Source organism: Manis javanica, chromosome 15 (assembly GCF_040802235.1).
Source record: "Manis javanica isolate MJ-LG chromosome 15, MJ_LKY, whole genome shotgun sequence".
NCBI lineage: Eukaryota > Metazoa > Chordata > Mammalia > Pholidota > Manidae > Manis > Manis javanica.
Genome location: NC_133170.1, coordinates 47715529 through 47730038, shown reverse-complemented (window position 1 = coordinate 47730038; position 14510 = coordinate 47715529). Strand labels below are relative to the sequence as shown.

Here is a 14510-nt window from a genome sequence, read left to right as displayed (position 1 = left end):
AAGTGAATTTATTGCCTTGATCAGTGCCATTTGGTTTTTTCTAGGCAGTTCAGAGTAGCATAATGATTCAGTGCACAAACCTGGAGTCAGACAGACCTGTCATCTAATCCCAACTGTCATTTACATGATCTGATACTCCCCTCACCTCCTTCTTCCATTATATTCCAATGACAATGAACTTCTTTCTGTCCCTCAAGCAGTCCAGGGTCATATCCAGTATGGCCCCTGCTATTCCTCCAAATATAACACTCTTCCCCTAGTATACTCATGGCTGACCCTTTCTCTTTCAAGGGTTAGTCCTCTGTGCAGTTTGTGTTCCCATTAACTTTCCCCTCAAGTCAGTCTCTATTCCATTACTCTTCTTAATTTTCTTCATAGTACTTCTCATCCCTTAAGAGTATCTTAATAGTGGCTCTAAAAATAGTGATGATAAAATAATGCTTCTAATTGATGGTATTACTAGCTTACCTCAGCACCGGTAATTCCCTTCTACCCACCTACAGTTCCAGGGCCCTTCTGCTGTGAGGGGGACTGCCCTCTTGTGGACTTTTAGGATATTGCTATGAAAAACATAAAGTCTGCTTTCATTTTTTGCAACCACAGCCTTGTTTGCCGGGGGGGGGTCTCCCAGTGTCAGATACTTGAGACTTCACTGATTTTCAGATAGCAGATTAAAAGGATTTTAATATACCTGAAACAGGAATAACTTAAAATGTGAAATGACTGTGGTGGAATAATGACACTTACTGTTCAGTGAGCACTTTCTCAGTACCAACCACTGTGTATTTTTGTGTATTATCTCATTTAGCTGAGGCCCTGTCACTGGAAAAGCAAGATGATAGTTTGAGACACAGAATGAAAGCCTTCCCAGGCCTCAGAATAAAGCTAATTCTCTATGTCCAAGCTTTGTCTGCAACTTTTTGGGGAGAAAAAGGGAAAAGATGAAATAACAGTTATTTTTTTAAGCACCAAAGGGGCCTAAATTCTTAATTCAACTCTGGCTTTAATTATTGTATGTCATTTAGGATTTGTCATCTCTAGACCTTAGTATCCTCAAATGTAAAATGAGGCTGAGAGTCTTTCCAAATGAGAAATGCTTTTAGTGAGACCCAGGAATCCAATAATTATGCCCAGTCAATGCCAAGGGAAAACAAAAATGTCGTTTCTTCATCCTTCCCAGGAATGGTGGCTCCAAAATCCTAAAAACAAACATGTCACTTTGGATAATGACATAGGATTTGTGTATTTATTACATATAATGCTAACCCATTGGTTAATACCTAAAAAACTTGTTCTGCAACAGAGTTACTTCTTTAAAGCTTCTAGAGGCAATTCTTAACTGGTGAATGATGCATTCTCATCTTAACTAACTATGTTAATATAATGCTATATGTCTGTTTAATTTAACAAAAATCTATTCTGTAAACATTTATTCAATGTCCACTCTACCCTGGTACTAGCATGAAGAAAATATCAGTTAAATTTTATATAAAGTAAATAATTAACTTAAACTTTAATCCTCATGAAATCTGCTACCTAGTATGTCATGAAGTCATTCCCAGTATCATCTTCAAAAATAACTGGGAGATAAAACGCCAAAATTCAGATGCTGAGAAACTGGATATATTAACTATATTATAAATATTGGTGACATCATAATATAAGTTTTAAAGCATCTGTTGTGGGTCTGAAAAATTTCCCTTCAACCTCTTATTAGCTGCGTAATCTTAAACAAGCTACCTTACCTCTCTGCATGTCTCACTTGATAAATAGAGATAAAGCTCCCCAATTTACAGTGGTTTTGTAAGGATTAAGTAAGATAATGTGTACAAAGAGTCTGGCATACACACCCAATACCTGGCAGCTGTTGAGTGGGGAAAAAAAAAAAGAAAAAGAGAGTAAAGAGAATCAGAAGCCATCCAGGAAGCAAGTTGGGATTGGCAGAGGCCCAAAATGGCAAAGGTTCTTACTGATACTGTACATAAATGGCTGGAAGTCATAAAAGAGCTGAAGAGTAATCATCTTTTATTATGTTCAAAACTGAAAATGGAATGTCCCTCTACATCATACTAATATTCATCATCTTGCAGTTCTGGGCTCTGATACTCTAGAAAACATTTTCAGTTTTAACCCATCATCTAAACTGGCTGAAAAATTTGCAAGAAGTGAATTCTACATAGATAACGTCAGGTAACTGCTCTGTGCTAAGCACTGTTGTAAGCACTGGAGATAGAGCACTGAACCAATAGGGGCAAAATTCCTATCTTCGTGGTGTTTACAGTCTAACTGGAAAGAAATAGACAATCAATAATATAAATAAGTAAATTGTGGTGTATTAGAAGGTGAAGAACTTTATGGAGAGAAAGTAGGAAGGTAGGAGTAGTGGGTGTGGCTTTAAATTGGTGATGAGGTGAAATAATATTGAAAAGGTAACATTTGAAACATTATGGAAAAGGTGGGGGTAAGATCTTTAACAGTATCTGAGGGAGGAGCTTTCCAGAGAGAGAATGTTCAAAGATCCTGAGACAGGAGCAAGTCTGGAGTGTTTGAAGAACAACAAAGAGGTCAGCTGGATGGGAGCAGCGTGAGTAAGAGGAAATCAGGAGTCATGGGGGACTTTGGATTTATCTGGAGTACGACAGGGTTTGTGCAGAGGGGCAAAGTAAAGTGACATATAACTCAACCAGAGGAGTCATATGACAATTTTAAATAATGTTTTTAAAGGATTACCTCTGGTTGCTGAGGTGAGGGTAAAATGTTGGGGATATGGACAAAAGCAGGAAGAGCAGATATTGTAATGTACCAGGTGAGAGATGACGGCAGCACGATGGAGGTGGAACGAAAGTTTTGATTCTGGATAGATTAGAATCATCCTTTGCAGTGATGAGGGAGACAGAGGGTAGAACCGTGTCGTTGTTTGGGGTGCTTGGGGGGCATGGGGAAGGTCTATAATCTAGTCTGGGACATGTTACCTTTAAGATGTGCACTACAGTAGACAAGTGGAGATCCAAGGAGAGGCCTGGGCTGTGGATACACATCTGGGGCATATATGCACATGGACGGTATTTACAGCCCAGAGTAGAATGAGAACGCAAGGGAGTCAGCACAGATACAGCAGAGCTGTCCAAGGAGTAAGGCTGGGAGCCTCCCAGTGGGTAGATGACAAAGAACCAGAGGAGACTGAAAAGGCATAGCCAGGCAATTGTGAGGAAAATCAGGAAAGTATCTCATCCTGGATGACAGTGGAGGAAAGTGTTCTGAAGAAGAGGTAGTAATCAGCTGCATTAGAGCAAATGTTGCCAATCGATGGAATACATGAAGCCCAAGAACTGGCCATAGGATTTAGCGATGTGGGTACCAAGGGTTGCCTCGGCTAGGATAATTTTGTGGAAACAGTCGGGTCCAAGGATAGACTGGAGAAAATTGGAGAGAGGAGTTGGAATCACGGGGAAAGGACAACTCTTTTGCAGGAAAGGGGAGCAGAGAAATGGAGTGAGTGGAAGCTGAGGAGTAAAGCAGGGTCCAGAGAACTGTATTTTCTTTAAGATCCAAGAAATAACATGTTTGTTAATTGCTAGGTTGAGCCAGTATGGAAAGGACAAGTGATGGAGTAGCAACTGTTGGAACAATGACCCTGATGGGGAGGGCTGGGGAGCAGATGCCCAAGCAGAGGTTGGCCTCAGGTGGGGTTACAGCCACATCACCTGTTGTAGTGGTTGTCTGCGTGTGGTCCAGACCAGCAGCACCACATCACTCAGAAATTCTTAGAAATGCAAATTCTCAAACCCTTCTACAGACCCCCTAATGCAGGAACTGGGGGTTTGGGGCCCAGAAGTCTGTTTTAATGAAGCCCCGGGTGGTCCTGATGCACAGTGAAGCATGAGAACCATCAGTCTATAGTAACGAACCATTTAGGTACAGATGCTATCAGGAAGTAGATGTAGTCCCAGGAGCACAGGAAATTCTCTCTGGTTTCCTCTATCTTTTCTGGAAAATAAAAAGGAAAGACTACAGCTGAGAGTAAGGATTAGGGAAAAGTTTCTGGAGATATGAGGAGACAGAGAAAGTTTGAAATAGTTCTCCAGGAGAATGGGAGAGTGAACAGTCCAGGGAACATAACATGAGTGCTTGGGAACACTGGTACCCAATGTAGGTTCTGGCCACATGTCTACACTGAGACAGTCAGTTGATTCTGTCTTTCTCTCCAGCCGTGTTCACCTGAAGCTGACAAGGCAAACGAGAAATCCAGAGTAGGAATAAATGATTAGAATGATTTATATAAATATGAGCTGTATAAGTAAGCACCACTTTCCAGCATGGGTATTGTACTACTTCCTGAAGACCAACTTTCCTCTTATTCTTGAGGTGCGAAGTCCAGCCTGGAGGCCTTGCCCATTCGCTTCTTGGTGGAACAGTCATGTCTGCAGTGTTGCCACCATCACGCAGTTCATGAGTCCCAGGTGCTGGGACATACGGCAAGGGCTGCCTGGCTAGTCAGATGGCAGAAAAGCATGGAGACACACAGTGTCCAGAAAGAATGGTTTCTCCATTTCCTCCCTTGCCCACTGTATTTTCCTATTTTGACAATTATTAAAACAAAAACTCACTGTCACAAAAGACCACATATTGTGTGATTCTGTTTATGTGAAATGTCCAGAATAGGTGAATCTATAGACAGGATGTAGATTAGTGGTTGTTTGGGGCAAGAGGAAGGGGTTTGAGGGGATGATAGCCAAAGAGTCTGGAGTTTCTTTTTGAGGTGATGGAAATGTTCTAGAATTTTCTATAGAAGTGATTGTGCATGATTCTGTGAATATGCTATATTCCATTGAAGTGTACACTCTATATGGGTAAATTGTATGGCATATGAATCATATCTCTATAAATCTGTTTTTCAAAAAAATACTTGCATGTCCACACATTTAATCAGCTATTTCTGGGTAAACATCAAGGACTTGTTAATAAAAATAAAACAAATCACTTAAACCCATAACTGAATTCTTTTGCACCTAATATCTTTGAATGAATAGAAGAGCTCCCTTCAAATGCTGAGAACTTTATGATTTATTAAACAAACAAAAAAACCTTCCAGTCTCTGATATGGAAAATAACTTCCAGGAGTTAAGCTTTTTTTTTTCATTTAAAAAAAAAGGAAAAAGGAACATAGGAAGGACAGCCAATTCCTGCTCTGTAGGAATTTGTTGTTGAAAACCTTGGACTCAAAGATGCTGTTAATTGAACTTTTTAAACCTAGATCCTCTCTGACCGATCAAAACAAGATTCCTCCCTGGAGTCTTAAGGTGATACATTCTTCTTTCATCAGAGCGGCACGTGCTGTAAAGATATGTTCGTTTCTGCTTCCATGGGCTTGGTGGCTGAGCTGTCCTTTGTTTTCCTTTGGCATTAATGTCCTTGCTCGCAGCTTAGGGAAGCACGCTCCTTTCAGACCATTGTTGAAATGTGCAACTTGTCCCTGTTTGAAAACATGCTGGCGTTTATTTACCTCTTGCTCCTGGTGATTTAAAGTGATTTAAGGATGACTCCTTAATCATTCCCCTTGGCCAGTTTGTCCTCCTGTGTGAAGAGCCCCAAGACCACGGTCTCATCTTCCAGAAGCTGAAAATAAATTCTGAGGGTGACTGACAGTTCACCCTCTATTTTGTGATAGAGATGCATGGAAGAATCACTGGATACCCGTGGGCAGCATGGGACCTTGGACTGGGGGCATAGAGGAAGCATCAAGTGGCCAAGTTAGCTTTTCAGCTAGTGGCTCTGTGACCCTGGGCAAGCCATTTAATTTTCCTGTTCCATAAGGAGATGGATCAGGAAATCTTTGGGGTTCTTTCCAACTACAGCCCCTAGGAAAAGCTATGAATTCTGAGTGGTGAAGAGCTCAGAGTCAGAATGACCTGGTTGGAACTGCAGGTCTGCTGCTCATGGGGAACCTGGTTCTAATTCTTTGGCCTGAATACGCCTCAGTATCTTCCGCCCTGAGAACACAGATCGTCCCGGGTGCCTAGGCACAGCCTGTCTGCTGCTCATCGGGGGTGCCGGAGAAAGAAGGCTGCTGGTATTCATGGGAATGACACAGCTGTTCTCAGCTCCGCACAGAAGCAGAAGAGATGGCCCTGCGCACACTTCCAAGCTAGCACGTGGGAGATTATGACCCACACAGTGCACAGCAACAGTCCAGAAAACGGGTAGATGACACAGGAGACCTGGAGCTCTGGGCAGCTCAGTCCCTGGCCGGCGCTGTTGGTTGGGAGACACGCAAGCTGAAGCTCTGCTTATTTGTTTGTTTCTTTCCTTCCTCCTCTCTGGCTCTCCCAAGTTTATTTTGGTTTTGAAACCAGGCCCGCCCAGGGGAGCTAACTGCCCAGCAGGCCCCTCAGCCCTTTCCTGTCTCCAAGCCTCAGCCTGGCGGGACCCCCCACCCCGTTGGCTCTCAGGCGTCACTTGCATTGCGGGGCGCCCTTTGCAAGTTCCCATCACACCCCAAATAATGTCTAGGCCCCAGTCTCGGTGCCTAAGCCTGCTGCCTTTCACCCTCTCTTCCTCCCTGTCTGCTCCAGTCAAAGAACGCCTCTCCGACTTCTTTGGTAAAGAAGTTAACACGAAGAGAGCGTTTGGGTTAAGTACACCCACTGGATCTCAAAAAGCTGCCGACGAGGTTCTTCGCGTAGTCAGTCCTATGTCAGCACACTCCCCGGTTTGGAAGTGTTGCTCTGGGTTCGAGGTGCCAGACCACAGAACTGAGCTCCTAACTGCAGAGTTCTCTGAGCTGTCGCTGAAAGCTGGGCCCTGCTGTCACTCTGCAGGCTCGGTCACAGTGGGGAGAGGGCCCCATTTGTGTACGACAGAGTACACTCACTTGCTTTGTTGGAGTCTTAATGCATCCTATAATTCATTGCCTGCAAATGTGGAAAGTCCTTCACCCTTGGGGCCAATTAAGCAGACTGAACATTTCCCAGTAAAAGAAACTGGAGCATCCTGCTATTTTGATCAGGGGTCAGCAAACCATAGCCTGAGGGCCAAATCCAACCCGTTGCCTGTTTTCATAAGTAAAGTTTCACTGGGCTGTGCTCATTCCCTAATGCATGGTCTGTCGTGCTGGCTTCACACTCCATGGCGTGGTGGCATAGTTGCAAAAGAGACTGTTTGGCCCCAAATGCCTGAAATATTTACTCTCTAGCCCTATTCCAGTAAAATTTGCCAAGCCTTGATTCAGACATAGAGGCACCAGATATGATCATTCCTTTGAATATAACCATACAAATTGTCCAGATTTCTTTTTTCCTACAAAACATGTATTTTTTATTAATCTTATAAAGACCTATTTCATTTTTCCATTACAATGAAAGGTACCAATACAAAAATCTTGATATGCCAAGAGGGTCTGAATGCTGAGGCCATTCATGGAAGTTTAGGACTGGAGAGAGACTGTAGCTAGCTTCTAATCTGATCTCATTATTTGATAAGTTGAAGAAACAGGGAAGTCACCTGACAACTTCTGGCTGTCTGGCCAATAACTCAGGGCTCCTAACTTCCTGCCTTACTCCCTCCCAACTTTGCCAGCCCTGTTGAGAAAATTCTCACTGTACAGAGCCTGTGCTGCTGTGAATTCAGATGACCCACGTCCAGCAGGCCATCCACATTGCCCTGCAGTCCTGCTAAGCATCTCTGTTCAACATGCACTTCCAGGATCCGTGATGACTGTTTCAGACTTCCTCATCTCCCATAAACCTTTCACATCCCCTTGTCTCCCTGACTCTCATCAGATAAGCTCACCTCCTGCTTTAGAGTAGGGGAAACGGATCATGCAGGAGCTCTAATGTCCTGACAGCAGACACATGCCCCACCTGTATCTGCTCGCATCCTTCCTTCCTCTCTTCCAACAGGAGAGTTGTTCCTTCTCTGGATGGGAAACATTGCCAGGAGTTTCAGTGTCAGTTCTCCCTTCTCTCTCCCTCCCTCTCTCTCTCTCATATATTGCATCCCTCTCATTAGTTTTTAAACACGTTCACATCTCCTATTTTCCAAAAAAGCCTATCGTCCACACATCCCCCAGGGCTTACTGCTATTATCTACCCTACTTCACAGCCAGGCTTCTCAAAAGTGTCATCAGTGTGCACCATCTCTGTGCCCTCATCTTCCCATTTTCCTCGACCTAATCTGTCCTCAACCAGATAATACTTTCACCAGCCAAATAACACTCATTAAGGTCATTGATGACCATGCTGTTAATCCAGTGAGCATTTCCAGACCTCGTCTTATTGGAGCTGTCGGCGGCGTTGGGTATCGCTGAGCACTCTCTCCTTGACATGATACCGCCCCTTAGATTCCTGACATAAAGTGCTCTGGGATTTCATTGTACCTCACAGATGGGCAAGCTTGCTTACTGAGTACTCAGATTCCCTTGTTAGTTCCGTTTTCCTCCTGACTTTTCAATGTTAGCGTTCTTCAGTGCTGGCTGTAGGGCTCCTCTTCTGACTCTATTTGCAATCCTACTACACCCACGCTTTCGGTCACCATTTATCTGTATGCAAATGCAGGTCACCTCTGGCTCAACACGAATGGCCACAGTGATTTTTGAAAGGCAAAGCTAATCATTTCCACTTACTTCACTGAACAGCCTTCCACCTATTCTAACTTTTAATAAATATAAAATCCTGCCTGTGGAACTACTCACATTCTGTTCCTACACTCGGGATTGCCCTCCTCTCCCTGTCCATCTGGGCCATTCTTACTCATCCTTTGACTTCATCTTGGTGGACTCTTCTAGAAATCTCATCCTACTCAGCACTTCTAGGAAGACTTACTTGACTGAGTCAAGTCATGCATCTTAGTCTTTCCCTCATAATAGTCAACATAGCTGTAATTTTACATTGAATTACCTAACTGCCTTGATTAATTAATCTGTTCTCTCCCCAAAAGCAGTAAGCTCCATAAGGATAGATCCTATGTGCTATGTTTGTTTTATCCTGTGTGCCCAGCAGTGGTTGATCAATAGTAGGTGCTCAATAAATATTGCATGAAAGAACAGAGAGGAGGGGAGGAGAGAGGGGTGAGTGAGCAGATGGATGGACAGACAGTTATGACATGTTTGATCTGAGATAATGTGCTTTAGCACAGGTACTAGGCTGATGGGATAAATACTGTGCAGATTTCCCACTAAGTAAGAGCAAGGGAAACAAGTGTTTGACAGTAGGAGTGTTGATGTTGATGATGTCTATGCCACTTTTATACTCTTCCCAGGGACACTCTATTTCTATGGGAATATAATCACAATAACAAGTGCAGTGTGTGTTTCTTAACTACCACAGATATTTCTAAAATGCAAACTTGTGGTTTCTGATTCATACATGTTGTTAGGGAGGAAAATCCAAGCTGTCACAGACTCATAAAAGCACTATATTCTTCCTCACTGTGATTCTACATGACTAATGTCATTAGCCAACCACAGAAACTGAGCCATTAGGAAATTAAAACGGTGTATGGGCTGGTTGTGTTTGGCACAAAGCCTTTGTTTGGGCAGATATGCATGCCAAGGATCCCTAGAATGAACTGCCTTATAAACATTCAATCAGGTCCAAAAATTGATTCCTTATTTTTAAAAAAACAGACACACACAACAATAGCCTATAGCAGTGAGCTGAAGTACCGAGTCTTTTAACTAACTGCTTATGAAAACTAGCACCCTTGTGGACTCCTACACATTTAAGAGCAATCCTCTTCAACAGATATCTTAGAAGTAAACATTTATTTAAGTGACACTGCCCTTACTCTAAATATTTGCAAGTCCTCTTTGGGACTGCCTTTGAGGCCAAGAGTGTATGATTAAACACATCCTCGGCCTTTTGAGGGCAAATTTGATTGTTAGAAAAATCCAATGTTATTAAGAATCAAATCGGGTGAATGACATCAGGGATCAAGCTGAGTCGAAACAAGATTCAAGTCCAAAATGATGCAGTTTTTCTTAGGTGGTGAGCAAAAGAATGGATCTAAAGAGCCACTTGGTTCTCAGCAAAGAGTTCCAGAAATGTTTAAAGAAATGGAAAACACACACAGCTTCATCAGGTGGCAGGGCTTACAAGTTCTGATATGTTTGTTTTAAAACCCAATCATAAGTTCTTAGAGATTTGAACTGGCCATCCCTCGGGCCAGCCTTGGCCAGCGAGATGTGTTTTATTTGGACAACATGGAGGTTTTATTTAAACATGGAGTCAAAATTTAAAAATCAGGAGATTTCAAGTATAAATTTAGATTTCTAGTATGCTCTGGAAAATCTGAAGATCTGGCAGAATGGTTCCCACAACCCCACATGACAGTCCACTCTGGAGCGGGGTGCCCACCACCTCCTCTACAAAGGAAACAGCCAGGCCCCGTCCCATACTGCTATTATCTGTCCTGGCCCCACTCTTTATGACTGCACTCCCCTCCCTTCACTGTTTACTGTTCTGGGTGACCTTTGTTTGTGTAATTACCTGCACCATCTCTCTCTAGACTGAAAGCTCAGGAGGACAAGGTTTCTCCCCCAGTTTGTTCACTGCTGTGCCCCCATAGTACAGAGTTGGTACTGGTACATCTATGCTGAATGAATGAAGGTCAAGCTCCTGTGGGCAGTTGAATTCACAACCCTTCCTCTAAAGTCACACTTAGTAGAAGAGAAGACCATTTTTACCATTTTAGAGATCAAGAACAATTTATACGATGTATACTTTACATTTTCTTTTTTATATTATTTATTTTATGCAACCATCACAATGTTACTGCATTTAGTCTTCACTGAACAGTTTTGTGAAGTGTGTATGACCTCTGAATTTTCTGTCCAAGTTATCTACCTTTATACTATATACACTTTATTGCAATGTGTTCATTTCATTCTTTTGAACAGATACTAAATTCTGTTCATGGTTCAGAATTCAAAATGTATTAAACAGTCTGAAGGAAAGTCTCCTTCCAGCCCCCACCCCTTCATCATCAGGCTTCTTCCTCTTCCTCATAGGCTAGCAATGTGGTTAGTTTCTTGGGTATCCATCCATAGATATTCTTTGTATACACATTTATATATTCTTCTTCTTCTTTATATTCATAGATGCTTCATACCATATGCACCAGTATGCACTTTACTTTTACTTAATATTTTCTAAAGATTATTCCATATCAGCTCATAAAGAGTTCCCTCATTCTTTTTTACCTCTGTATAGCATTCCATTAGGTGACCATCAAATGGTCTGTTTACCTAGTCCTTATTGATGGACAGTTACCTTTTGCGTATCTCCTTTTATAGGTGATCAAGATAGGGGTGTTACAGGTACTTAAGTGAGGTGGTGAGTAGTTTCTATGTTTTGTGCCTTACTTAGAAAGTCTTCCCTATTTTAATCTATGAAAGGATTCTCTCACAGTTTTTTCTAGGACCTTATTACATTTAACTCTTTCATCTACTTGGTATTTAAGCAAGTTATCTTATAAAATATGAGTTATGGATTCAATTTTGAGGGTTTTTTTCCTAAATGATTTACTAGTTGTCCCATCTCCATGAATTAAACAAGCCAGCTTTTATCACATTCTCAATTTCCACACAGTGAGGTCTGTTTCTGAGTTTCTATCCTGTTCCATTGATCTATCTATTCACACTAAAATTGCACTGTTTTAATCATTAAGGCATTATAGTATATTTTAATATCTGATAGGGTGAATTCCCCTGATTACTTTTTTCCAAATAACCCACATATTTAATACTATTTCAAGATAATATTCATACAGTCTTCCTTTCTTGTGAGTTTTTAGGTACTCAAGAATAAGTGATGAGTATTGTCGCATTCTACTTTAGCTTCCTTCAAGATCAACTTCTTTTTTACTCTGTGAACTTATTACTATGATTAGTAATTTTAGTGCTCCTTGTATTGATCTATCCTTGCTTTCCTGGAAGTATTCCATTTTATCTGGTATATTGTTTTTTCAATTTTTCCCAAGAGTTATATGCTGATATTTTACATGAATGTAAGTAAGTGATCTGGACAGATTTCTTTTTTATGCTTTTTCATATTTTTGGTGACATAACTACACTGGTTTCACAAAAATCACTTGTAATGTTCCTTTCTTTGTGCTTTCAAAAAATTTAAATAGCTTTTTTTTTGTCTATGAAATAATCCATACATTTGGACTTGGTATTTCAGGGAAAGGGTAGGGGAATTTCTTGACAATGTTTAATTTTTCCATGATTATTATTATTCTGTATGGATTTGTTTTTTATTTATTTTCTACTTTATCTTTTTCAAGGAAATCAATTAATCAAGGTTTTCATTTTTCCTGCACAGTTATCCAGTCATCTATTATAATTGTTCTAATTCTCAACATTTGTAATTTATTCCCTTTTCTATTCCTTATTTTGTGAATTTGTTATTTCTCTTTTTTCTTAAACAGGTTAGCTGATAGTTCATCTATATATTGTTCTGTTTTTATTTTTTCCAAACAATCAACTTTTGGGTATCTTTATCAGTCCTGTTGTAATATTTCCTAATTCAATAAGCTTTCTGACTTATTTCAGCTTTCTTTTACTTTATGTTTTTTTCCTAACATACCTAATAGTAAGTCAATGATGTATTTCTTTTTTTTTGGCCAGCTCTATTGAGGTATGATTTACAAATAAAAATTATATACACTTAGGTAATACATGATTTTTAAGGTGTACAGTATTATGATTTAATATATATATATATATATATATACATTGTGAAATGATTACAACAATCAAGAAATATATACAAACCATATTTCTTTATCTATTCATCCATTGATAGATACTTAGGTTGTTTCCATACCTTGGCTATTGTGAATAATATTGCAGTGAATATTGGAGGGCAGATAGTACAGATATCTCTTAGAGATATTGATTTCATCACCTTTGGATATATACCCAGAAGTGAGATTGCCAGATCACATGGTAGTTCTATGTTTAATTTTTTTGAGGACACTCCATACTGTTTTCCATTATGACTGTACCAATTTACACTCCCACCAACAGCATATGAAGGTTCCCTTTTCTCCACGTCCTCACCAACACTTATCGCTTTTATTTTTAATAAGAGCCATTCTAGCAGGTGTGGGGTGACATCCCATTGTAGTTTTGATTTGCGTTTTCATTACCTCTAGTGACATTGAGCAACTTTTAATATACCCATTAACCTTTTGTGTGTTTTCTTTAGAAAAACATCTATTCATGTTTTTGGCCCATTTTTTCACTGGGTTATTTGGCTTTTTGCTATTGAGCTGTATCCGTTCCTTATCCAATACACAGTTTGTAAATATTCTCTCCCATTCCATAGGTTTCCTTTTCATTTCATTGATGTTGTCCTGTGTTGTACGAAGCTTTTTAGTTTGATGTCGCCCCACTTAACTGATCTTTGTTTTGGTTGCCAGGGTTTTTGATGAAATATAAAAAAAATCATTGCCACAGTTAAGGTCAAGGAACCTTTTCCCTATGTTTTCTTCTGGGAGTTTTGCAGTTTCACGTCTTACATGTAAGTCTTTCACATATTTCACGTTACTTTTTGTGAGTGGTACAAGATAAGGATCCATCCTTTCTCTGCTGTGTATACCCAGCACCCTTGTCAAAGATTAGGTGACTATATATGTGTGTGCGTTTACTTCTGGGCTCTCCATTCTTTTCCATTGGTCTTTGTGCCTATTTGTATGCAGTACCATACTGTTTTGATGACTATGGATTTGTAACATAGTTTGAAATCAGGAAGTGTAATACCTCCAACTTTGTTCTTCTCTTTCAAAATTTCTTTGGCTATTTTAGGACTTTTGTGGTTCCACAGGACTTTTAGAATTTTTTCTATTTCTATAAAAAATGCTGTTAGAATTTTGATAGGAAAGGCATTGAATCTGTAGATGGCTTTGGATAGTATGGACATTTTAGCACTACTAATTCTTCTGATCCGTGAACACAGGACATCTTTCCATGTATTCGTGCCTTCTTCAGTTTCTGTCATCAATGTTTTAGTTTTCTCTGTAGAGATCTTTCACTTCCTTGGTTAAATTTATTCTGAAGTACTTTATTCTTTTAATAGGTGAGATTGTTTTCTCAATTCTTTTTTTTCAGATAGTTCACTGTTAGTGTATAGAAATGCAACAGATATTTGCATATTGATTTGTATCCTGTAACTTAGAGAATTCTTGATTAATTCAAACAGTTTTTGGGTGGAGTCTTAGGGTTGTCTATATATAAGATCATGTCATCGGCAAAGAGATCATTTAACTTCCCCCTTTCCAATTTGGATGCCTTTTATTTCTTTTTCTATCCTAATTGCTCTGGCAAGGAGTTCCAGTCCTATGCTGACTAAAAGTGGTGAAAGTGGCACTCTTACCTTGTTCCTGATCTTAGAGGAAAAGCTCCCAGCTTTTCACCATAGAGTATGATGTTAGCTGTGAACTTGTCATATATGGTCTTTATGATGTTGAGATACATTCCTTTCTACCTAATTTATTGAGTTTTTATCATA

General features: G+C 40.2%; 1 protein-coding gene across 17 annotated transcripts in view; it reads left to right on the top strand.

Annotated features, from left to right (window-relative positions):
• The window catches only part of THRB (thyroid hormone receptor beta), a 368089-nt gene that overhangs the window by 221156 nt on the left and 132423 nt on the right, over nucleotides 1-14510 (top strand). Inside the window, exon 1 of one of the 17 annotated variants that reach the window (XM_073222722.1) lies at nucleotides 12773-13523. The exons of 15 other annotated variants lie outside the window; for them this stretch is intronic. The gene's annotated coding sequence lies outside the window, so the exon portion shown is untranslated. Of the gene's footprint in view, nucleotides 1-12772; nucleotides 13524-14510 lie in introns of those variants that run through there. One more of the 17 variants, XM_073222724.1, reaches the window with a different exon arrangement.